The sequence below is a fragment of the Mauremys reevesii genome, linkage group 17 (genome assembly GCF_016161935.1).
Source record: "Mauremys reevesii isolate NIE-2019 linkage group 17, ASM1616193v1, whole genome shotgun sequence".
NCBI classification, from domain to species: domain Eukaryota; kingdom Metazoa; phylum Chordata; order Testudines; family Geoemydidae; genus Mauremys; species Mauremys reevesii.
In genome coordinates, this window is record NC_052639.1 from 10,144,540 (window position 1) to 10,169,117 (window position 24,578).

Sequence of the window (24,578 nt, forward strand, 5' to 3'; positions counted from 1 at the left end):
TTCTGGTCTTTTGCTGCTTGCTGCCTGCGTGACAAGAGCCAGGGAAGTGGGCGGGGGAAGGGAAAGCCCTCTAACAATGGCTCCTTGCTCCTCTCCCTCCAGGCTCAGGGGTCAAGGATAGGCAGGACTCCAGGCTCTGCTTGAGGGATCCTGGCACAGAGGCTGGTGGGGAGAAAGATGGTAGATTCTCACCTGTGCTCTGGAGAGGAGGTAATAAGTGAAGGGGCATTTTTGACTCCTCCTCAGTGTCCCCAGGGCTGGAATTCTACATTCCACAGGGCCAAATGAGGGGGTGATGCCACTTGGTTAATGAAAACCAGTGCTCCAGGTGAGGTTTGAACTCACAACCTCAGCATAGCTCCTCTCAGCACTGCCCTATAAGTACTGTGCGCTAACCAATTGTGCCACTGGAGCACCTATTAACTATGCTTATCTGAGACCCCCTAGGTTGATACAGCCAAGGAGTGACCCCAAAACATTCTCAGTGGGGCTGAGAGCAGGTAGCGACAAGTGTTGTACTCGGTGGGGTGGATTCTTCTTAAGGGTTCCAGGCCCCATTTGACCCTTTTGTTCTTCCCTGTGTAATAACAGAGCTGGTTAAGACTCAATGGAGAGTCTTGCTGCAGCCCAACAGATCTGAAATCACTGATAACCAGCTCTAAGCATTAGTCCTGCTTTGGGACAGTGTCTCTCATGCAAGGAACTGCCCAGTCTGCGCTAGCAGTGAGGCTCCCTCACTAACAGCTGAAATCAGGGAGAGCTGTGTGACGTGCAGGGCCCCAGGGGGGCCTGAACAGGGGGGAACAACACCCCAGGGCTTTTAAAAATGGGAGGGCTCTGCCTTGCCACTTTGTAATGACCGTAAGGGCGAGTGAGGGGGGGAGGGGTGGAGAGCAGTGAGCGGGAGGAGGGGTCTTGGGGGAAGAGGCAGCGTAAGACTGGGTCCTTGGGAATAAGGGGTGGGGCAGGGGCGTGGCCTCGAGTGGAAGGGGTGGGGCTACTGTTTGGGCTCTGGTGGCTGCTACTTTTAGGCAGGGCAAGTGCGGGGGGCAAGTGGGGCAATTTGCCCCACAAGCCCTGGCCAAGAATCCCTTCCCTGGCTAGAGGCGCCTTTTTAATTTTTACTCACCCGGCAGCAGTCCGGGTCTTTGGCAGCACTTCAGCGGTGGGTCCTTCAGTTCTGCCGAAGACGCAGAGCGAGTGAAGGACCCGCTGCCACTGAAGACTCGGACGCCACCCAGTGAGTACAAGCGCCACAGCGGGTGGCACCTTTTTTATGTCTGCTCCCCCGCTTTGCTGCAGGCCCTCGAATCCTCTGGGCGGCCCTGCTTTTAGGGAGCCTGTTCTGCTCCTGGTGGGACCACAAGGTGTCAAATGGTGCCTGGAACCATTAAGAAGGATCCACCCCAACGAGTACAACACTTGTCGCTACCTGCTCTCAACTCCACTGAGACTGTTTTGGGGTCACTCCTTGCCTGTATCAGCCTAGGGGGTCTCAGAATTGTAATTAACAGGTGCTCTAATGGTGCAATTGGTTAGTGCGCAGTACTTACAGGGCAGTGCTGAGAGGAGCTATGCTGAGGTTGTGAGTTTAAACCTCACCTGGAGCACTGGTTTTCATTGACCACATGGCATCACCCCCTCATTTGGCCCTGTGGAATGTAGAATTCTAGCCCTGGGGACCCTGAGGCAGGGAATAGTCAAAAACACCCCTTCTCTTATTACCTCCTCTCCAGAGCACAGGTCAGAACCTGCAATCCTTTCTGCCCCCTCCTCCTGCAGCCCCTGTGCCAGGATCCGTCAAGCAGAGCCTGGAGTCCTGCCCCTGGCGTCTGTACTATTGACACAGACTAAGTGACAGGGACAAAACACTCAAATCCCGCCTGGTGCAGGGAGCCAGGTTTGCTCTTCAAATTCTGTCGTTGGTACATTTCCAGGCCTGGGAATGTCCCACAACAGCATTGAATGGGAAGCTGCCTGCAGAACAGTGACACTGCACAGAGCTCCTGTGGAGGAGGGGTGGGAATTAGTAACAGTTTGAGGATCGTTTGGGAAATGAGCCTTTGCTGACAAGGTTTGTTTCTGTTCATATTTCACCTTCAGGTGTTATGTTGAGGGATCTTTAGTATATTTTTGGGAGGTTAATAACTATCTCCTCAACTTTATTTACTCAACTTGAAAATTGATGTCACTTGATTTTTGCATCTCCCTGTGAAAATACAACTGACGTGTGGCTTTCTACAGGGGGTCATGATGTTATAGTTGGGGAATTCAGTCTCTGTACTTCTGGGGGGGGGGTGTTGCTTTTTTAACAGCTGCCTCACGGCCAGGCACACCGGGCTGTTAGCTGCACCCACGGTCCTTGCCAGGGGCCCCTGCTGAACCCTGGGCGGCTGCACTGCCGTGCTGGGGTGACTCTGCAGGTGGAGAAGCTGCTGTGAAGCAATGTACAGCAGGTGCAGGAAGGAGACAAGGTCACTATTCACATTCTGAACTGCACAGTTTTCACTCCCAGCCCTACCGGTGCCCCTCAGTTCCAACCCGCAGCCCCCTGGGCTCCCCGCTGAGCTCCCCAGTCACTGAGCGGCTGGTGTTCCTCACTCCCGACCTGCAGCCCCTGCTATCCCAGTCCTGACCCCCAGACTCACAGCTCTGATGGTGCCCCTCACTCCCGACCTGCAGCCCCTGCTATCCCAGTCCTGACCTCCAGACTCACAGCTCTGCTGGTGCCCCTCACTCCCGACCCGCAGCCCCTCGGCTTCCCCCAGCCCTACCGGTGCCCCTCACTCCCGACTCGCAGGCCCCTGGGCTCCCTCCAGCTCTGACGGTGCCCCTCACTCCTGACACGCAGCCCTTGCTATCCCAGTCCTGACCTCCAGACTCACAGCTGATTGCTTTGAGAGACTGGTAGTGAGTTGGGTGTGGTGGCTGGAGAACAGACAAAGTGGTTACTGGTTTATGATTTTCTGTTTGCTTCTTTCAGGTAAGGGAAATAGGGAAAGAAAAATAAGCAAAATAATGAAGAGTGAAGAACAGAAGAAGCTAGAACTGCACAAGTTGCTGCCCAGAAAGGCTGAACACTGGGCGCTGGGAAAGTCTCTGTAACTAAGAAGCCCCTGAGCTGAGTGCATCCCAGTTTCAGTGAACTGCAGAGGGTGTGTCTCAGCACAAGAAAGCAGGAAAATGACCAGCAGTCAGGGGCGGCTCTAGGCACCAGCAAAGCAAGCTGTTGCCTAGGGCGGCCAAATCTAGGGGGCGGCAGGGTGGGCCGGTGGACCTGCTGCAGTCATGCCTGCGGGAGGTCCACCGGAGCCGCGGACGACCGGACCTGCCGCAGGCATGACTGCGGAGGGGGCGCTCGTCCCGCGGCTCGGCTGGACCTCCCGCAGGCATGACTGTGGCAGCTCAAGCGGAGCCGCCGGACCTGCGAACCGTCCGCAGCCGTGCCCGCGGGAGGTCCGCTGTTCCCGCGGCTCCGCGGGAGCTCAACCGGAGCCGCGGGAAGAGGGGACCCGCCGCGGGACCGAGGAAGGGCGGCGCAGCACACCGCGCTGCCTGGGGCAGCCTATTTTCTAGAGCCGCCCCTGCCAGCAGTGAGGCAGCTACTTAACTAGAGCTGGCCAGACTGGAAGCAGAAGAGAAGGCAAAGGACCGGGAGTTTCAATGGAAGCTCAAAGAAGCAGAGGCACCTGTGCACAGAAGGGCTATGGAAGCAGAGGCAGCCAGGGAGGGAGCTGCTCACACAAGAGCCCTGGAGTTAAGAGACAGAAAAATAGAGGCCCAAACTGAGGCCCAGAAGCATGGACTGGCTGTTATGGAGGGGAAGAGACAAAACCCTCCAGCAGCTGGCTCCACTTCCCCAAAAATCCACAAATGGGCGTGACTATGTCCACTGTATGATGAATCCAGTGATACTGCTGAATATTTCATCACCTTTGAGAGACTCTGCACCTCTGTGAAATCCCTGGTGATCAAAAAATGGTCACATTGGTAGCCAAATTGACTGGAAGAGCTATGGACATATTGAATGAGATGCCTATTGATGATGCTACAAACTATGGTAGATGTAAGGAACTAGTTTTAAAACAGTTTCAGATGATACCTGAAACCTACAGGGTTAAATTCAGGAGTCTTAAGAGGGGATCTGGATTCAGTAATGTGGCTTATGTAAATGAAATGCTGGATCCAGTGTCCCCTCTGGTGCGCAAGTCACAACAGCCAGCAGGCAAAAGACTGGCTCCCGCATCATTTGAAAGAGCAAGACAAAGCCTTGAAACTCCAACTTTGAAGCAACAGGTCCCAGAGTCCCCCTGAGATCTGAGGTCAGCTCGCACTAGTCAGTGTTCTGACAGCTGAACTTTACGCCAGGGCACCAGATGGTGTCACAGTCTCTAGACACCTGTGACCCTCAGCTGGCAGGTTTGCACTCTGCACTCACAGCTTCTCTGCAGCTGCTCCCGCTCTCTTCTCCCCTTGGCTTTCTCAGCACCTGGACCCACAGCGCTTCCTGCCAGCCAGAGACACTGTGTTCTAGGCCTGCTCCTGTGGATGTGGGCTTCTATCCTGCTTCCTAAGGACTCGGCAGGAGAGAGGGGCCTTTCCAGGAAATTACTACAGCTTCTGGGAATCCATGTGTGGCTCCGGATACCACCAGGAATCATTTGGCTCCTGGCACACGAAGCAACTTAAAAGCTGAGCGCTTAGAGAGGGGCGGCTCAAACCCTGGGCTCCTAGATTAAGAGCCTGATGCTTTAACCAACTGAGCTAGCCAGACTCGCTGGCAGAGTCTCCTCCTTTTACCAGCAGGCAGGTAAATAGAGGCAAAAAAACCTCCCAGCAACCCCTCCTCTTTTTCTGCACAGCCACTGCCTGTCAGCAGGATTCCTCCTCGTCCTCCCTCCTGTGCCTCAGTGCGACTAAATCTCCACACCTAGACAGCCGGTCCGTCCGCTGCACCCCAATCCCCCATGCCTGAGCCTCCCTGCCAAAACCCTGCACCTGGCCCCATACAGTTAAGTCTCACATCTCGCTGGGAACTCGACTTCTTGTGCCCAGAGCGTCTCGGCCCCCTCAGCAGATGACCTGAGAAACACAGTGTCCGGCTTTTCCAAAGAAGTGTTTAGACCCCCTCATCATGTGGCCTAAAGGATGAGGCATCTCCCTGTGGATCGGATGATTCAGGATTTGAGTCCCCTCGTGGTTGTGCTCACTTTGTGCTGCAAGTCCTGCTCCCTTCAGGGCTGGAACCTCTTCTTGGCAGCTCCTGCCAATACTCTGGCTTCAGCTAGAGCCCCAGGAAGGAGTTGGGGGTTGGGTGTCACAAAGGCTGGGGCATGAGCCCCAGGTGCTTCCAGTCTCGCCTTTGCCCTTCCTCACTTGCCAAAGAAAATGGGCAGCTGCCCGGGCTAGCGTGTGGAGCAGTTTCCCTCTTCCAAGTGTGCGCCTGTCCCTGTTCTAAGGGCTTGGCAACACTTTCAAGTTTGAGCGCATTAAAGCAGCCCAAACTCCTGAGGTGTCCACACTGGCAAGGCACATGGAGAACCTGGGCTCTGCAGCTGGAGCTTTCTGGGTAATCCACCTCCATGAGAAGCATAAAGCTCACTGCGCCTCGGCTGAAATGCCCGGGCATCACTGCACTGTGATTGGCTTTCGGAAATGTCCCATAATCCCCTGAAGTCAAGTGCCCACTCTGGTCATTGTTTTGAAATCGGCTGCAGGCATGCGGATATCCCCTTTCAAAGCTCCGTTTCTGACAGCCGGCTGCTTATCTGCTCTGGGACAAAGCAACCATTAGTGTGGAATGCTGCTGCGGTGAGTGTGTGTGACGGGAGGTGGGGGTCTGCTGCTGTCCAAACACACAAGACAGCATGCTGACACACTCTCAGCCCCCCAAACACACTGTCTCACCCCCCCCCATGTACACACAACACACTCCCTGTCACACTCCACCCCCGCCCCCATTTGAAAAGCACGTTGCAGCCACTCACACACTGGGATAGCTACCACAATGCACTGCTCTCTGTGGCATTGCCAGAGCTGCTAATGTGGCCACTCCAGTGCGCTTGCAGCTGTCAGTGTGAACACACGGCAGCGGTTTCCCTGCTGTGGTTTAACTCCCAGTGCTCTACATCTGCAAGTGTAGCCAAGCCCTAAATTTGCCAGACCAACCAAACTCAGTAACTGCCCTCCACCACCACATGCAGGGAGTAAGGGCACCGTGGAGCACACACCACACTTGCTGGCTCAGCCTTGTGCATGCTGGGGTGGCCACCTCCCCATTGATGAGACCTGGTCCCACCATCTCCATGGAGCTCCAGTCTGCCCTGCTGCCATCCCTGTCTGTGTTGTCTTCTCTAGCAGTTGACTGGAAGGTGAGCACTGGCCGCATGCCATGTAGCCATGTTGTCTCAAAGGGCGAAAGCAGGAGGAATGGTGCCTTCATAGCCCACCCAATATTCCATAACATAGTTAAGGAAAATATTTCTCAATGAACTCTCAGTAAAAGATCAGAAACAGCCAGTGTCTGCATCAGTCTACGAGCATTGGTATTTTCTTGAAATTTGTCAGACCAACCTAACTGACACCTAACACACATTTGAACCTCTTTTTTTCACACTGTTGCTCATTCTCAAGGTCTGCTTTGCCTCCAGACATATCCATTCTCTTTCAGAACAGCCTTGCTCTTTCATTGAGGTGTCAGAGTAAACACTTCCCTTCACTCTATTCTCAAACAAACACTAGTATTAACTGTTTGCTGCTGATGGGTTTAGAAAGCATTTGTCAAGTGGAAGATGCCATTTCTGGGGTATTGCTCCCAAGATGCAGTACTTTGTGTTCCAACATCTCCCAACTTCCTTGGTGAAAATAACACCAAGGTTTCTTTGCAATATACAAGAAGAAAGGAGTTTTTCACCCCAGATGGGACTTGAACCCACAATCCCTGGCTTAGGAAGCCAATGCTTTGCCCATTAGGCTACTGGGGCTCTTAACTGTGCATGAAAGAGGGATGGAAATTCCCTCTCATAATTGCACATTCCTCACATTCACTCAGAAGCCAAATACCCCATTTAATCGCCTTACAGAAATGACCAACCTAAGAGAAGCCCCACTTCCCTCCCGAACTGACACTCAGTGGGGGAAGCCAGGACAACAGGGTGGGGCGGCAGGTGGTGGCCAGACTCTCACCACCAGGGTCTAGTCTAGCTCAGGGTCCAGCTCAACGTCCTCCTCGCGCCACTGGCCCCAGTCCCCTTCCACCACGAGGTCAACCGGCACTAGGGCAGGAATGGGGTGAGGCAGCAAGTCAAGCTGAGCAAGGCAGGCAAAAGCGAGTCTTGTCTTCATGGGCCGCTCCCAATGACGTCCTTTTTGTGTGCAACTGCTGCAAAAACATCCTGGACAGAGAAGCAGCAGGCCAAAATATTCCCAAATAGCTGCTAAAGTAGCTCAGTTGGGAAAGCATTAGAATGAAGATCTAAAGGTCCCTCGTTCAATCCCAGGCTTTGGCAGATTCTTTCATCCTTTTTGTGCAGGGGTGGCTTGCTCCCAGGAAGAGCAACAACACCTTGACCTGAGGCAAATACCTGATATTGAGCTCCTGAGCATGAGTTTCTTCCTCTAGTTGGCCCACCTGACCTATAAGGATGCGGTACCTGTCTTTCCCACATGACTTCTTTGTCAACCCAAAATGGCAAGAACATAGTGAGGCAGGATGGCCCTTGGAGATGGGGAAGGGACTTGGGAAGAAAGTTCCTCTGCAAAGCTGAGTGACAACAGTGCTGGGGAAGGGGCATGTGGGACGCGGCAGGGATTCAGAGGCCCAAGAGGAGGAACTTGATGTTAAGGTGTGAAAGGAAATATCTATGGTAGGAACTGGCTCCCTTCCTCTGGACTGTTTGGTGTTGAGGTGGATTTTAATTGTGTCAGCTGGCCTGAGAACCACTGGTCCTGTTTTCTTGACCGTGAGAGGAAATGTTTTTACAATGAGCACTACCTGGCACAGGTCTGTAGTGAGGTCGGCTTAGAGGACGTGTTTCTCCGTAATGGAACCAGTGGAGGGCGGGCGGTTGCCTCCTATTCCTCTGACCCGAGCTCACACCAGCCACAGAGGGGATACACCTTTCTGCGGGGACAGGCCAGGAGTCGCACTGATCGGATTTACATGAAGGAGAGCACGTCGACAGCCCAGTGCAGGGTGGTGCCAATGGACTGTTCGGATCACACAACTCTCATTGTGTGCTCAGTGTGGGCAATTCCCTGACCCACAGCAGAGGATATTGGAAGCTGAACATCCAGAGCTTGCAAGATAAAGGAGCAGAGGGGGAGGCCTGGCGGTGTTGGCAGAACGGGAAAGCATCAGAGGGTCCTATGGTAACCAGGGGGATTGGTGGGAGTCGGTAAGGGAGGAGTTGGTGGCTTTGTTCCAGTGGTCGGGCAAACACCACAACATTAAAGAAACCAACAGTGCCAAGTCCTGCAGCGGCGCCTGTGGGATTCCCACAAGAGCATCCAGGCAGGGGAGCCAGTCAGCGTGTGATTGTACGACTGGATCAAGTGACAACTGCCCGAGTTCCAGGAGAGGAGGCTCCAGCTGGCCGATATGAGCGGGAGCACCGAGTGAAGGGAGGAGCAGACTCCCCTGACATTTTTGCAGCCTTCAGGGAACAAAGACAAAGTAGGGGGATGCGGGGACTCAGGGCAGGCCCCACGGATGCGGTAGATCAGGATTATAGTTGATGGAGGAGGAAAGAGAATCCTGCGAGAGGAAACCGTTGGTGGGAAGAACATGAGGCTTTTAACTGCAGGGGGGGTCCAGTGTTTGAGCCCTAGTTTTAGCAGCTGGCTTTTAAGTTGCTGTGCAGGCCAGTTCAGCTGTCAGAACACTGACTAGTGCCAGCTGAGCTCAGATCTCAGGGGGACTTTGAGACCTGTTGCTTCAGACCTAAGCATAGGTGGAGTTTCAAGGCTTTGTCTTGCTCTTTCAAATGACTCGGGAGCTGGTCTTTTGCCTGCTGGCTGTTGTGACTTGTGCACCAGAGGGGACGCCGGATCCAGCAGGCTGGCCTTGCCTGGAGCCCTGTAGGGAAGGATGGGAGCTGGGTTTACTCTGAGTCCTGCAGCCAGGCACGGGAGGCCGCCCTCTTGGTTGACCTACTGGCCCAAAGTCACTTTGGCGGCGTTGGTCTTTCCCCAGGAATGCTGAGGCACAGGCCTGAGGGAGGGAGACTCAATCCCCCTCCCTCTGGGTCAGGGCAGAAGAGGCGGCTGTGAGAGTGGCCAGGTCCCTGAGCTGGGCCTGCCAGCGTTTGGGGAGGGTGGAGCTGACTGGGGCATGGTGCTGGCAAAATGCCTCAGGGCGCTGGCGGGAGGAGCAGGCCAGGGCTAGGGCTGGGGGGAGAGAGAGAGAGACCAGCAGGTTTCCTCTAGTGTTTGCTGCGCCCTTTTTCCTCCGTAGTTTCTCCTTTGCATGAACTTGCTCCCTTTCTCTGTGAGCCTGGCTAGCTCAGTGGGCAGAGCATCAGAGTTTTAATCTGAGGATCCAGGGTTCAAGTCCCTGGTCAGGCACTTAACTACTCCCCAAGGTCTTAAAAATCCCTGTCTTTGGAGTCCTTCTTGATGTGACTTTTTCTCTTCAGGATTTTGCCTTTCCTAAGAAGGGGTTTTGTGTGGGGGTTTGAAGGGGCAACTTCCTGACAGCCCCTCTGTCCTCGCAGGCTGGAGGAATAAAGGCCTCCGGGCAGGGGCAGTCCTAGACTAGCTGCCAGCACCTGGCACCCTAGGCAAACCCCACAATCAGCGCCCCCCACCCCGAAACCCCAAGGGCAGATCTAGGCTGAGGTATTTTGGTAAACGGGGAAACATTTTGCCCCTTTTTTCCTTTTAATGTTTTTAAGCGTTTTTGTGGATTTTTTAAACAGAGGCTTAATTATTCGGTTTGTCCATCCGTCCGTCTGTCCAACCAATGTTTCTTTCTTCATCCTTCTGGTTCTGGCTGCCCCTTACTACAGCCATAACTTTGGTCTTGAACTTTATAGAGTAGTGAGGTACCTTAAGGGTTAAATGCTAAATCCCAAACCCAAACAACACTAGTTACCTGTGTCTGGCAAAAGGTGTCTGGCAGTTTTGCCACTTTGAATGATTCAAATGGATTTTCAGTGGCATTATTATAAAAAAATGTAACAAAGCAAAACCAAACCAATTCATCTTAAACCTTCAAAACAAGAGTTTTACAAACCATGAGTGTCAGTTTAGGTCCTTAAAACCTTACATCATCACACACAAAGTTCTCCTTTGCCTAACATCCCTTGCACTGCGATTACTCTTTTTTACACAACTGTACCCCGATTACACGTCCATCTTGTACAACCAGAGCCAGCCAGGGGCAGGCACGTTAAGTTCCAATAGAAACCCTGGACATTCCTTTAGTGATTTTGCTTACATTACCCAGGAGTCAAATCATTTTGATGAGATTATCTCCCCGCCTGCTGCCTGCAGCCGTCCCCTATGGACCATTTCTGTGGGCAAAGGGCCCATTTCCCCTTAGAATGTCTGTAAAGGCTTCTCGGGACAAAACATAGTGGTGGTAGCAGCCACTTTACCTGACCCTCTTGTATAATTTAATTACCAAACTTCTATCAAATGTGACTGCACAGAGCTGCACATACAGTTACATTCAGTGAAAGTGAGCAACTGTCCCCAGAACTCACTGCCGGGAGCCTTAAAGTATCTGCCAGTGGCACAGGTACCTTTTAAGTACCGAGATGTGCAGTGACACATCTTTCATGGGAACCGGCCGGTGTTTGCACGGCCGGCGTGTGCAGAGCAATGGTTGCCCACGGGCGCTGTGTCAGGCTCTGTCCCCGCGTGAAACAATGGACCACTTTCTGGTGGCTGGTTTGTTTCCACGGCAGGTGTGGGGACTTCTGCCTACATGATGGCAGCTGCCAGACTCAGTTGGACAGGATTCTTTTCAGCTCACCTGAGGCTTGTTCCTGGCCGAACGAGGGCAACCACAGGGCACCAGCAGAACCAGCTGCAGCTGCAGCAAGGGCGCCCTCAGCAGGGGCCACCGTATAGCGGGCGGTGTCACAGGACACACTGCACCTGCTCAATGTCAGAAAATCCCCTTCAGAACCAGTTTGTTTCTCAAAATCAAAACAAGTGGGATGAAAGTTCTTTGCAAAAATATTTTGTTGCCAAACAAAAGCATCTCCTGTTTGTCAGAGTGTGTTAAATTGTCTCGTCACACACAGAGGGGAGACACTTAGATCACAAACATTAGATAAGATGCTTCAGTCTGAGCTAAGTAGTTGCTGCTGTTAACAATTTCAAAATAAAAAAATACAAATCAAATAGACTATTTCAGCTATTCTATTATGTCATAATCTGATCGGAGTAAACGTGATAGGACACCTCATATTATTCACTACTCCTAGTGACACTCTCCAATGGATCCCCGTCCTCCACCCACTGTGAGGTAGGTAGGAGCGGATCATTATTATCCCTACTTGAAAGAGGGAGAAGCTAAGGCTGAGAAAGGAGAATTGACTTGTCTTAGGTCACACAGCCAGCCAGTGGCAGAGTAGGGAATAGGACCTAAGAGCTCGGATTTTCAAACTAACCATTGGATCTTGAATTTCAGACACTGAATGACCTGAGTAAAGTGTTCTCAAATGAGCTCCAGACCAACAACAGTGCACGGTAATTATTCAGCAAGTATTTGAGGAGAACTGCAATGTTAGAGAGAATCATGAACTGTTCAGAGACCATTAATGCAGAGAAGCAGCAAAATTCATCAAACATATGACTGGTTCTGACTTATTTACTTGGTCTTAAAAGAGAACAACAAGGACCTGAGTCTCCTCCCTGTCAATAACCCCCTGCTCAGCCAATCAGGGTAGAGACTGAGGACGGGAGGCTGAGGGTTCTCGCCCAAAGGATGGCCCAGGTCACCGGTGGGGATCACTGCCCAAGCACTATTTCAGCCCCACAATTTTGGGTGGACCTCCCACAGTGGGAGCTGCAGAGCACTCCCCTGCAACACACACACACACACACACACACACACACACACCACCCCTGCTGTTGGGAGGGGAACAGGTGGAAAGACAAAAGAAGCAAGAGACAAAGAGAAAGGAGGGAGGGATGGATGGAGGAAAAGGTGAAACAAAAAGGACAAACCCTAATGTCCCCACTGATTCTGAGGGACAAAATCCCAGGTGCGCAATAAAATTCTGCCTCCTTAAGCTCGTGTTTTCCATGCCTAGAACTCAACTGTCACCAGATGGATCAGACTGAACAAGTTTCAAACCTTGAGGAGGCTCTTACCTTCTAAACTGGGACGTCTGTTTTCTAGTAAAATCACTAAAAGGGAAGGAGAAAACTCGAAAGAGGTTCCTCCTGGCGCTCACGTACGTGAACCCGAATACTCTCTCAGTCCTCAAAGAGAGACCTGGAGAAGGAGACTTGCTGAAGCAAAGCCACAGGGGTCTCTGAGGTTTCCTGGCCCCTCACCCCTGTCCTGCCTGGCTGATGTCAGCATCTCTCTGTGAGGTCACCACCTCCCCACCACCTTTGACCAATAGTCTGAGGTCCTGCAAAAGGCCTTTGTGATGTCACTGCCACACCACTCCCTTGCTGTGCCAATGTCCTGCCCCTGGCCAGGCACTTTGGAGGATTGAGCTACTCCCTGTGGATCACCCCACTCAAGGAGCGTTCGTTCTAGGCAGCAAGCCGGCTAGACAGGAAAACATCAGACGCTGCTCCCAATGCTACACTCAGTTTTTCAGAAATTAGTCGACCTTATGGCCAGAAGAGACCATTAGAGCATCTAATCTGACCCCCTGCATATCACAGGCCTCCTGTATGACACAAGAGCTACTTTTGGGGCAAACACATTCCAGAAAGGCATCTAGTCTTCATTAAATGACATCAGGAGATGGAGAATCCACCATTTTCCTTGGTAGCTTGTTCCTGCAGTGAATCATCCTCACTGTTGAATATTTGTGCCTTTTTGTAATATGAATTTGTCTCTTTTCACCTTCCAGCCATTGGGTCTTGTTATGCCTTTCTCTGCTGGATTAAAGAGCCCTTTAATACACAACCTTTTCTCTCCATTAAGGCCCTTCAACACTTCAATGAAGTCACCTTTCAATCTTCTTTTGATAAGCTAAACAGGTTGAGCTTGTTCAATAGCTCACTAGAAGGCATTTTTTCCAGCCCTCAGAACATTTGTCATCAGACTCCTGAACTGCAGCTGGATGTGGTTCTTGTTCTTCTGCACAGCACAGCTCCTGGAGAAGAGGGATCTGCAAATGTACATTCGTATGATACCTTTGTTTAATTGATGAAAACATAAACTAGACACTTAGAGGACTGGAACTGATTTTAGCTGATGGACAGCTTTGCTAGGTTTTTATGCATTTGGACAGCAAAATGTTGAGTGTTTACATTCATATCAAGCACGCCCGTATAGTATAAAGGAGCCCCTGAACATAATGGAGAATGGAAATGAAAATGTTTTCCTTTTTTTTAAAAAAAGAAAGAAGGTTATAAGAAAACACAGGGGTTTGAACTGAGGACTATTTGAGGTGCAACTAAGCACTGTACCACTGAGCTATAGCCCCATGATAACAAAAGTTATGATCTCCAGGACTTTGAAGGACAAACCCTGATTCATCGAGCTCCTTTGCCATTCCCAGACCACAGGTGGTTTTCAAAATGGGGTTTGATTAAACTTCTTAAATGTGGTAAACACCACAGCTTGCACACCCACCGATATAGCTTCTCCCACTGACATAGCTGCCACCTCTTGGGAAGTGGATTAACTACACCCCCAGGAAAACTCTCTCCCATCAGCATAGAGCAGTGGTTCCCAAACTGAGAGTCAGGACCCCAAAGTGGGTCATAACCCTGTTTTAATGGGGTCGCCAGGGCTGGCGTTAGACTTGTTGGTGCCTGGGGCTGAAACCAAAAGTCTGAGCCCCACCACCGAGGGCTGAATCCCTCAAGCTCTGGTTTTGCCCTCCCCCAACTGGGGCAGGGCTCAGGCTTTGTCTCCCCTGCCTCTGCTCAGTGTGGAGAGGCTTGGTGTGTCTTTCTAGGGTCATGTAGTAAGTTTTTTGTTTTGGCAAAAAGGGGTTATAGTGAAAGGAAGTTTGAGGAACCCTGGCACAGAGCCTCTGAATATGTCTAGACTTGGCTCCCTGTGGCAGATCAGACACTGAAAGTACAGCCATGGAGACACCACACACCAGCCTTACCTAGCAGGCAAGAATCAAACCTCCACAGAAAAATGCCTGTTGTTTTCTAAACCATCTCCCTCAGCCACCACCACTTAACAAAGGGGCTTTTCTACATGATGGTTCTGGTCTCACTGAAGGGTCATTTCCAATTGTTTGCTCAGACCAGCATTAGGGGAAATGGTGCCCTGGGCAAAGCTTGTACTTTGGCACTTCCCCATTGCCCCTGGACGATCCCCACTCCCCCTTTACCGCTAGCTCCTGCACTCCCAACCCTTGCACCTCCTTCACCCCTAACTCCTGCCCCCTCCTGTGCCCCCTTTGCCCTTAACTCCCTGGGCCACCAGCCATTGCCCCTCTCCTGCAGCCCCTTCACTTGGCTCCAGTGCTGGGGGCCCTGCACTTGTTCTCCCTTTCCCTGGGCTTTGGCATCACTAGCCCCTGCTTAGCGAGTAGGGGTCAGTGGTTCCCAAAATGTGGGGCATGACTCCTAGGGGGACACAGAGGAACATTCATGGAGTCAATGAAATCAATTGAGCTTCTTCAGTCTCTCACTGTAGACATTTCCCCAGTTTGGGGAGGGATTTGGCTGCACTCAGAGATCTGCCCGCGGGTTACAATCTGCGATCCGAAGGGCCGAACGCAAACAGCATTTAGATGGGACCGTTAGTGCCACCCCCGTGTGGCCAAAGATTAGAACTGACCAGCAGAGTTTCCAGCTGGAGCCTGGGACGCTCCTGAACAAACTGGGCACAAAGCCTCTCGCGTGGGATCCTCGCTGTGCAGCAGGAGGCGGAGGGAAGCTGATTGTCAGGGCTCAGGGCAGCTCCCTGCCAGGCTGAGCCGGTGTCTGTGCTAAGCTCGGCATCAATCAGGTGATTCTGGGCAGTTCGGGGTCCCCGGGCTCCCACAGGAGGGTGAAGCAGGTCACCCCTGGAGCAGGTTAAAGCTGCAGGTTGACAGTGGGGTTGCTGCCCCTGTGAACAGCTGCTGTAGCACCGCCTGGGCAGGACAGAGAGAGCCAGTTATAACCCCCCCAGCCTGTATCGGGGGATGGGAGCACTCACACCCTGGGGACCCACCCACCAGAGATCTACTGGGGGGGGAGAGTGGCACCCACACACCCAGGATCTTGTGGGGGGGGACAAGGGCATCCACACTCCAGGATCCTCTGCAGAGGGACGGACACCCACACATCCAGGATTCTGTATGGGGGGGGGCAGAGGTACCCGGACACCTGGGCGGGGGAAGGGGGCACCGAAACATCCGGGATCTTATCTGGGAGGACAGCGGCGCCTGCAGCTCAACATGAGATGGGGGCGGGGGAAGCAGGAGCATTTCCCAGTTCCAGGCTGTCCCCGTCTGGCCCAGGCACAGAGCTCACAAGCAGAGTTTAAAGCTCGAGCTGCCAGGTCACAAAACAAGCCGGGCTCCGTAGTTGGTACCTGTGATTCCCAGCTCCTGGGGAGGCTGAGGCTGAGGCTGAGGCTGGTGGATTGGTTGAGCTCAGGAGTTCTGGGCTGCAGGGGACTGTACCGATCAGGTGTCCGCACCAAGTTTGGCATCAATATGGTGATCCTGGGGGAGCTTGGGGTCCCCAGGTTGCCTAAGGAGGGGTGAACTGGCCCAGGTCAGAAATGGAGCAGGTCAAAACTCCTGTGCCGATCAGTAGTGGGATCACGCCTGTGAATAGCCCCTGCAGCGTAGCCTGGGCAAGACAGTGAGACACAGTCTCTTTTTATACAGACATCCCCCGCAGAGCCTGGAAGGGGGGATGGGAGCACCCACACGATGGGGAGTCTGACTTGGGGGGAGGGATGCCCCCCTGCAACACAGATCTTGAAAAGGGGAACAGAGACACCCACAGTTCCCGGATGGGGCAGGCAGGGAAACCACACACGGGAGCTAGTTCATGGGGTGGGGGACAGAGACACCCACCAGAGATCCTGGATGGGAGCACCCACATGATGGGGATCTTGAACTGGGAGGAGGGAAGCACCATGTACCAGAGGTTCTGAAGGGGGAACAGGGACACCCACACACCATGTGTCTTGCAGCAAGAGCTGCGGTCTTCATTTACACAGGGCAGTGATGGGGAATTAACCACGTCCCTTGTTCCACTAGATGATTAGCCTCATTGTCAGGGCGGCTTCAGGAAGTGCGGGGCCCAATTCGAACAGTTTCGATGGGGCCCCGGCAGGGATGACTAAAACAAAAAAAACCCTTTAAAAAACCCCTTTCATTTCTTCCATGTATTATTTACTTTCCATGACTATATAAATAATAACAAAATTATCTATTACATACATTGCATCATATATTAATTAGCTGATTTGCACTTTCATATCAGGAAAATAATTTGTTTTGATAGTTGTACAACTGATTTTCCTCACTAATGTTTATTTTATTAAAATTTATAAAATATTTCCTTATTAATATAAAAGTGCCCCCTGGTCCCCCCCCCAGCACCGCCCGGCCCCGTGGAAACAAACCCTCCTTCCCCAGCTCCGCCCCATCGAAACAAGGTTCGGGGGGGGGAAGAAGAAACGGCACACATGGGGTGACCAGATCACAGCAGTAAACTAGGACCTGCCCCCTCCCTGCTCAGCCCCACCATCACACCCCTCTTCACCCCCTAGCCCCCCGCTGGCTTGCTGCGTCCCTCCTAGTCAGTCCCCCCCCCACCACTCGCCTCCTTTCACCTTCTCCCTCCCCTGCCAGAAACCCCCATGCCCACCCATAGGCGGCAGGTTTGTATAATTTTTGGTGAGGCCCAAAATGGTGGTGCCCCCCCCGCTCCCGCCCTGTAAGCCGATATAAAATGAAGCTACAACGCGTCAGTGCCACAAGATTACAAGGGTCAATTAAAAGTGGAAAGTCAGAAGCAGCACTTGCCTACTTCAATATACAGTATTATACTTTGTTGCACTTGTTGTGATGAAGTGGGAATGTTAATATTTTCTCTGAATACTGTGTGGGTGCCTCAGTTTCCCCTGCAAGATGCCAACTGAAGGTGTTGGGGACAAAGAGATCAGGTGGCCTCCTTGTCCGGAAGAGAGACAGAGGCCAGAGGAGGGAGTGTCAGTTTGGAGCTGGCTGGGGAAATGGGGAGAGACCCAGAACTTGGTTCTGGGCTCCCCACCCCCCAAGATGGACCTGACAGAGGGGTTCTGTTTTCTGTACCAACAAGCTCTGTTTAAACTGTGTTCCCATCATCTAATAAACCTTCTGTTTTACTATCTGGCTGAGAGTCACATCTGACTGCAGAGTTGGGGTGCAGGGACCTCTGGCTGTCCCAGGACCTGCCTGGGCAGACTCACTGCGGAAAGCGCACGGTGTGGAAGGGCTGAATGCTCCGAGGTCAGACCCAGGAAGGTGTAAGCTTCTTGCCCTGGAGACAGTACGCTCCGAGAGAGGAGGCTCCCCCAGAGTCCTGACTGGCTTTGTATGGAGTTGTTCCAAAGCATCCCAGCATCCCCTTCCACCCCATGCACTTCCCAGAAGTCCACACAGGCACTGACACTCCCTCCTCTGGCCTTTGTCTCTTTTCCAGGCATTAGGAGGCCACCTGATCTCTTTGTTCTCCAACACCTTCAGTTGGCACCTTGCAGGGGAGGGCCCAGGCCATCAGTTACCAGGAGTCAGGGTTGCAGCCATTCTCTGTGCAGACAGCTCACACTGTCCCTCTAGGGCTCTGCAACAATCACACCCCCTTATCCCACCATCTAGATCCTTGAGAAATGCACAGGGGAAACTGAGGCACCCACACTGTATTCAGAGAAGAACATTCCCACTTTGTAACACCTGTATACGACTAGTTATATACTTTAAAGGGGTGTAAAATAGTCAAGTATCATGCTAAACAAAATGATACTCCAAACTGACCACCAAATTTAAGTTGCATGTTTTTCCCCTCAGGTGAGGGCTCTGGGGTTGGGCTGGGGATGAGGGGTTCACAGTGCAGGAGGGTGCTCAGGGCTGGGGTGCTGGGGGTGCAGGGACTGGGGTGGGGCAGGGCTGGGGATAAGGAACTTGGGATGCAGACAGGCTGCCCCAGGGCTATGGCCAGAGAGGACTCCCGCCCTGCCCCCATTACCGGCAGCCACAAGCTCCAGGGGAGGGACCCCTCCTCGCCCCGCTCCCCGTCAGCACACTCACTCTGCACCACAGTCACTGCACATGCTCCTAGGGACTCTCTCAGGTCCAGAAAGCCCACTCGCCTCCCCTGTGGTGGGTACCGGGTGTCATGGAGTCCCTGGGCGCTGCTCTGGAACTGCTCCCCACCAAGCCAGGCAGGACTTTGGGGAGCCTCCTCTCCCTCGGTGCAGACTGTCTGCAGGGCAAACACTCACAGAAGCCCCAGCAGATGCTAAGGAGAGTGATGTCCGTCTCCTGGCCGGAAGTCCCCTTCGTGTCTCCTCCAGGTAGCGGGAGGGGAGGGCTGCCAAAAACGGCAGGGTCCCCTCCCCTCCTGAGGTGCTACAGCAGCTAGCACTGCTCTTATGCTGTAGCCCTTAGGCGGCGGCAGCAGCAGCAAGGGAGAGAGACGCTCGCTGCGCACTCTTTACGGTCAGGCAGGGAAGCTCTGGGGTGGCGGGGGGGAAGCTGCAGCCCTGGCGGTGGCGGCGGCGGGGGGGGGGGGGGGGGGGGCGGGGGCGGGGCGCTCCAAGCAGGGGAGAAACCTAGCTCCAAATATTGGTGGAGCAGAGCCCCTGACTGTGAATATTCCTGGGGCTAAAGCCCCAGGAACCCATATAAGTTGGCGCCCATGTGGAGGTCCTCACCTAACCATCTCTCTCTCTCTCTCTCCCCCACTCCTAGTTGGTGGAGGACAGGGCCCAACAGCTCGGCTTCCTCCATGCTGTCCCACGTCTGTGCTTCTTGGCACAGCAGCAGGAGCTGGACACTCTGGAGCCCCAGGTCTCCAAAGCAGCCCTTGTGGAGAGCATTGCGGTGAGTAGGACCCCATGTCTGGCCCCTGGGTCGAGGAACCCAGAAATGGGAGGAAAAGTTGGTGGGGCCAGAGGGGGAAGCAGAGGACAGTGGTTCCTGGGGCTGAGGGCTGGGGAGCAGGAAAGGGAGAGCTTCTGACACCGATCGGGAGCTGGCAGTGGGGGAGTTGTAAGGCCGTGTCTGCATCAGTCTATGAGCATTGGTATTTTCTTGAAATTTGTCAGACCAACCTAACTAACACCTAACCCACATTTGAACCTCTTTTCACACTCTTGCTCATTCTCAAGGTCTGTTTGCCTCCAGACAGATCCGTTGTCTTTCAGAACAACCTTGCTCTTTCTGTCTGTTTCACTCACTGAGGTGTCGGAGTAAACACTCACCTTCACTCTATTCTCAGACAAACACTAATATTAACTGTTTGCTACTGATCTGTGGAGTGGAAGATGCCATTTCTAGGGGATTGTTCCCAAGCTGCAATACTTTGTGTTCAAACATCTCCCAGCTTCCTTGGTGAAAAATAACACCAGGTTTCTTTGCAATATACAAGAAAGAAGGAGTTCTTCTTCGAGTGATTGCTCATATGCATTCCAGTTAGGTGTGCGCACGCCGTGTGCACGTTCGTCGGAAGATTTTTACCCTAGCAACACTCGGTGCATAAGCTGGGAGCCCCCTGGAGTGGCGCCGCTATAGCGCCAGATATATACCCCTGCTGACCCACCCGCCCCTCAGTTCCTTCTTACTGCCCGTGTCGGTCGTTGGAACAGTGGAGCGGCTTAGCTGACCTCCACTTCCTAGCTACTCGTAGTTTCTCTCGTTAATTCTTGTATATATAGTTCAGATTTATATAGTTGTAGTTAACTTTATTCGTTTATAGTATAGTTAGTGTATATAGTTCATACTATATATATGAATGGGTCACAACCTTAGCCCAACCAAAGGCACTGAAACAAACTCAAATGATGCTTCAGCTTCCTCCCTCAGCATCACAAGACCAACACAAAGAAAACTCCCGAGGAACGGGGGTCTGAGCATTGCCAGGTTGTGAGTTCCGTGCCCTCAGGAAGCAGCCAAAATGCTCGAACCCCCACCCGCTTCTCTTGGACCGCTGGCAACATGGTGTTTGCACAGGAGCCGCAAGCCCGTCTTTCCTGTCTTTGTCTATCCCGGCCCCTTCCCCCCAAATGCATTCTTTGGACGCTGGAGGGACTAAGGACCTGCAGGTTCCCGCACCCACCTCCTAAAGCAAACAGTCCTTCCCTTCTCTGACATTCCTGGAGCCGCACATCCTTGGAAGAGTTTTACCCCAGGGGGTTCTGATTCCCTGCGAAAAGATGTGTCTGGCGGCCGGCGGGGAACTGTCTTCTCTGCCCCCTCTTTGGGCGCTGAGAAGCTTTTTCTGAGAAACAGCACCTCCTCCTGGTGGGAGAATCCTAAATTCCACCCTCCCACCCAGGTTTCTCTGAGCAGCTGCTAGATGAACCCCACTTCTCTGGTCTAGACACCAGCATCTAACTAGCCTTGGAACGGGCCCTGTTTGCTAGCTGGAGAGCGAAGGAACCAGGAAAGAAGGCAAATGTCAGGAAACGAATCTCAGCACGCAAAGAAACTTCCTTCGCTCTTCTTTTGCACTGTCTGCGCCTTTGCGACCCCTTGAGGCCTAGCCTGACTAGCTCAGTCGGTAGAACATGAGACTCTTAATCTCAGGGTCGTGGGTTCAAGCCCCACGTTGGGCGTTTGATCTTGCACTCTTCGACATCACTCTCTCCATTTGAGTCTCAGAGCATAACGGAATCCACTCTTTGTCCTCTCAACCAGCTGAGGCGGTCTTGGACCTTTAGTACATCATGAAGACAAGACACATTGACAATTCCATGGTCCTAAGAGAGTTGAGTCTCTTCTAGCCCAGGCAAGAGAGGGAAAAAATAACCTTTCAGAAGCTGATTGCCCCCCACCCCCTGAGCAGCCATCTAGAGCTTCTCTACTTATTTCTATATCTTCGCCAGCGCTCAGTAGTTGAGATAACTGCTTCTTTCTCAAATCCTCCACCAGCCCTCTTCATTGGGATGGAGATTGCTTAAGGCTGACGAATCCAACCACATCTTATTCATCCCTCGTACATTTCTGTAAGCCCATGGAGAGTAAAACAAGATAGCAATAAAACTGTTTAAAAAAAAAAAAAAAGACGTGGCCTCAATGTATAACAATACTGGAAATTGTTTTAATATGTTTTCTGTTTCTTTTTCATATCAGTGCTAAAAATAGGAAGGGAACCGTAAGGAAACGAAGAGCTCAGAGCTTGTGTTAACCTTCTTTGAAGACGAACGAATGGCCTCAGTTGGACAGAAAGTAGGCCTAGAAAGTCGAGACCAACTCCCCAAATGCAATCTCCCTGGTGGTCTAGCGGTTAGGATTTGGTGCTTTCACTGCCGCAGCCCGGGTTCGATTCCCGGTCAGGGAGTTACTCTCTTCAACAAAAGCCTACCTTGCCTTCCTCGCTTGCAATTCAACTGGAAGAATGCAACTTCCTGGCCTCCTTCAGAATGCTTGGAAACTTTTTGGAGGCCATGGGGAAAGCAAAGCTTCCAACTACTACGATATGGCTCTCTGCCCTTTAAAGCCCAGCCTCTGCACCCTTTTACACAAATACACTTACTTGTGCAAACAATTTAGTTTTTCCTTCTTACCTAGCCTAACCTAAATTAGAACAACATTGCACTTTGACCCAAGATCTTTTTTTTTTCTTTTCACTTTTCTTGGTGAAACCAAACCAAACCAAACAATCATTTTGGGTCCACCAAAATATTTCACTAAATATAATATTCATCCCAAAACCTTTCACCCAGCGCTATATACAAGTCTTTGGAAGTAACCACCCCGGAGAAAGATCATTAAGCTTTTCCATTCCTAAGATCTAGCCGCTGAAGGCTTCTGAGCATGGGCTATGGGCCTTTCACCTCTAGGCCAGTGGTTACCCTCTTGCTCAGGTGGCTACTGATGAAAGGCAATGTGGTTTAGTGGCAGATCCATTTCAGCCTCCCTCTTCCAATGTCTACAGGAGGGTGTTTGTTTCGCATTGCATCTAAGAATCAAATCAATTCTCTTGAAACCTCAACCTGGAATCAAGGTGATTGTAGGTCAAGGAAGGAAGGTTTTGTTCATCCTGTTCTAGTAAATGCTCAAAGTTGCGATGGTTCTTGGAGCTTCCAGACACATTGGCCAGAATTTTCAGAAGGTCTCACACCCACCGCTAGGGCCCGATTTTCAGAAGAACTAGGCTCCCAGTTAGGCACTAAAATCTTTAGCCAGATTGTCAAAAAGGCTCAACCTATTTTTCCAAAAGATGAGTTATTTTGGAAAAAAGCTTGTAAAGATTGCGGGTGCTGGTTACTTGTCTATGTGGCCCACACTGCTGGAGTTGGAGGTTCACCAGTGTTTTCTCAGAATGCGGTGTCCGTAGTCTGCCTCAGTTCTGGTGTCCATCTTTTAGTCTCCTAATAAATCAGCAGGGAGACTAAAACAACATCGGACTCACAGGGCTCCCGGAAACCTGCCAATTTGGCTCACGGTGAAGGTGTATACAAATCATCTGTGCTGTAGAAGGGCTCTGGGAGTTGAAAGAGTTGTGAATTTAACCCTCTAGGTTTCGGGCCTAATCTGAAACTGTTTCAAAACCAATTCCTTAAATAGACCATAGTTTGAAGCATCAGCAATAGGCATCTTACTGAATATATCCAGAGCTTTCCCAGCCAATTTGGCAACCAAAGTTGTCATCTTCCCTTTCCCGAATAAGCACTTTGTCTGTCCTCCGGGCAACACGCTTAAAAATCACTACCAGTGTCTCAAAGCAATCAGCTGTGCACATATCCTGCTCGACTACGCCACTGTGATGGGTTCGGTCACAGAGATCCCCTTGGGACTGAAATTACTTCCGAGCCCGTTTTCCCTGCCAGTTTGGGACTCCAGAACCCTGCCTTGTTGAGCCAGACACCCTAGCCTGCTGCAACACAGACCCAGGCTCTGGGCCACACCCCCAAAGCTGCAGACTTTAACTCAAAACAGCTCAGCACCTGTCTCCAGCACCCAGCTCCCAGTGGGATCCAAAACCCCAAATAAATCCCTTGTACTCTCTATAAAGCTTATACAGGGTAAATTCCTAAATTCTTCACCCTCTAGATCACTGATAGAGAGAGATGCACAGCTGTTTGCTCCCCCAGGGATTAATCACTTCCTCTGGGTTTATTAATAAACAAAAGTCATTTTTATTAAGGCTAAAAAGTAGGAGTTAAGTGATTTCAAGTAATAACAGACAGAACAAAGGAAGTCACCAAGCAAACTAAAACAAAACACGCAAGCCTAAGCCTAATACATTAATAAACTGATTCCAGGGAATAGCTCACCCTCAGAGGTGTTCCAATCAGCTTCTTTCAAAGACTCCTGCCTAGTCTGGGCCCAATCCTTTCCCCTGCTTCGGTCTTTGTTACTTCCAGCAGACATCTTAGGTTTTCTCATGACTGGCAGGGGTTTTCTCATGACTGGCAGCCCCTTTGTCCTGCTTCACCCCCTTTTATAGCTTTGGCATAAGCCGGGAATCTTTTGTCTCTCCGGGTCCTCACCCTTCCTTCTAAATGGAAAAATACCAGATTTAAGATGGATTCCACTATCGTGGTCTCTGTAAGACCCCTAGTTTCCATTCTTCCTGGGTTGGCCCACACATACACAGGAAGGTTTGCAGGTCAATAAACCATTTACAACCAATTGTCAATGGGAGCCGTCAAGGTTTTAAACCGCCATTAGTGGCCCACGCTTTGCACAATTACAATAGGACCTCAGAGTTAGACTTCATATTTCCAGCTTCAGAGACAAGAATGAGACATGCATACAAATAGGAGGCATATATTCAGTAGGTTAGAACCTTTGTTATGATACCTTACAAGAGACCTTTTGCATCAAGCATATTCCACTTACATCATACTCACACTTATAAGCATCTTTTCATAAAACGTATGGAGTGCAACGTCACCGGGTGCCCTCCCTACCCTGCTTTCGCTGCTTCCTGATGGCACAGAATTGACAACAAAAGAGCCAGGCTAGGAGGCTTCTAAAACCGAGAGAGCTGTTCTATCGCGTCCACATCCTCTCAGGAGGTGTCAAACCCCCTCTCTCCGTTTCCATCCCCCAAATCCTATCAGCTCAATGAGTTTTGTCCCTGGAAGAGCCTCGAGGGAGGCAGAAGAAGGGGAGAGGATTGCGTTGGGGGTAACTAAAACAGAGACGAGTTGTTCCTCTTGGGATTTTGGTGTGTTTCCCTGGTGATCCTGACGGAGGAACGGGAAGCATAATTCCATTTTTTTTCAATGCCTCGGATTGGGTTCAGCTGGTGAACTC

The 24,578-nt window shown here is 51.7% G+C and overlaps 5 non-coding genes across 5 annotated transcripts; 3 read left to right on the forward strand and 2 right to left on the reverse strand.

Moving 5' to 3' along the window:
• Window positions 1-320: 320 nt before the first annotated feature.
• TRNAI-UAU lies at window positions 321-414 on the reverse strand. Its single transcript has 2 exons — window positions 377-414; window positions 321-356 (listed from the first exon to the last, which is right to left on the reverse strand). It is a non-coding gene; the product is annotated as a tRNA-Ile (tRNA).
• A 6,496-nt stretch (window positions 415-6,910) lies between these two features.
• TRNAR-CCU lies at window positions 6,911-6,983 on the reverse strand. Its single transcript has one exon. It is a non-coding gene; the product is annotated as a tRNA-Arg (tRNA).
• A 2,508-nt stretch (window positions 6,984-9,491) lies between these two features.
• Window positions 9,492-9,564, forward strand: TRNAK-UUU. The gene has a single exon. It is a non-coding gene; the product is annotated as a tRNA-Lys (tRNA).
• Window positions 9,565-20,853: 11,289 nt separating this feature from the next.
• Window positions 20,854-20,926, forward strand: TRNAK-CUU. The gene has a single exon. It is a non-coding gene; the product is annotated as a tRNA-Lys (tRNA).
• Window positions 20,927-21,579: 653 nt separating this feature from the next.
• TRNAE-UUC lies at window positions 21,580-21,651 on the forward strand. The gene has a single exon. It is a non-coding gene; the product is annotated as a tRNA-Glu (tRNA).
• The last annotated feature ends 2,927 nt before the right edge of the window (window positions 21,652-24,578 follow it).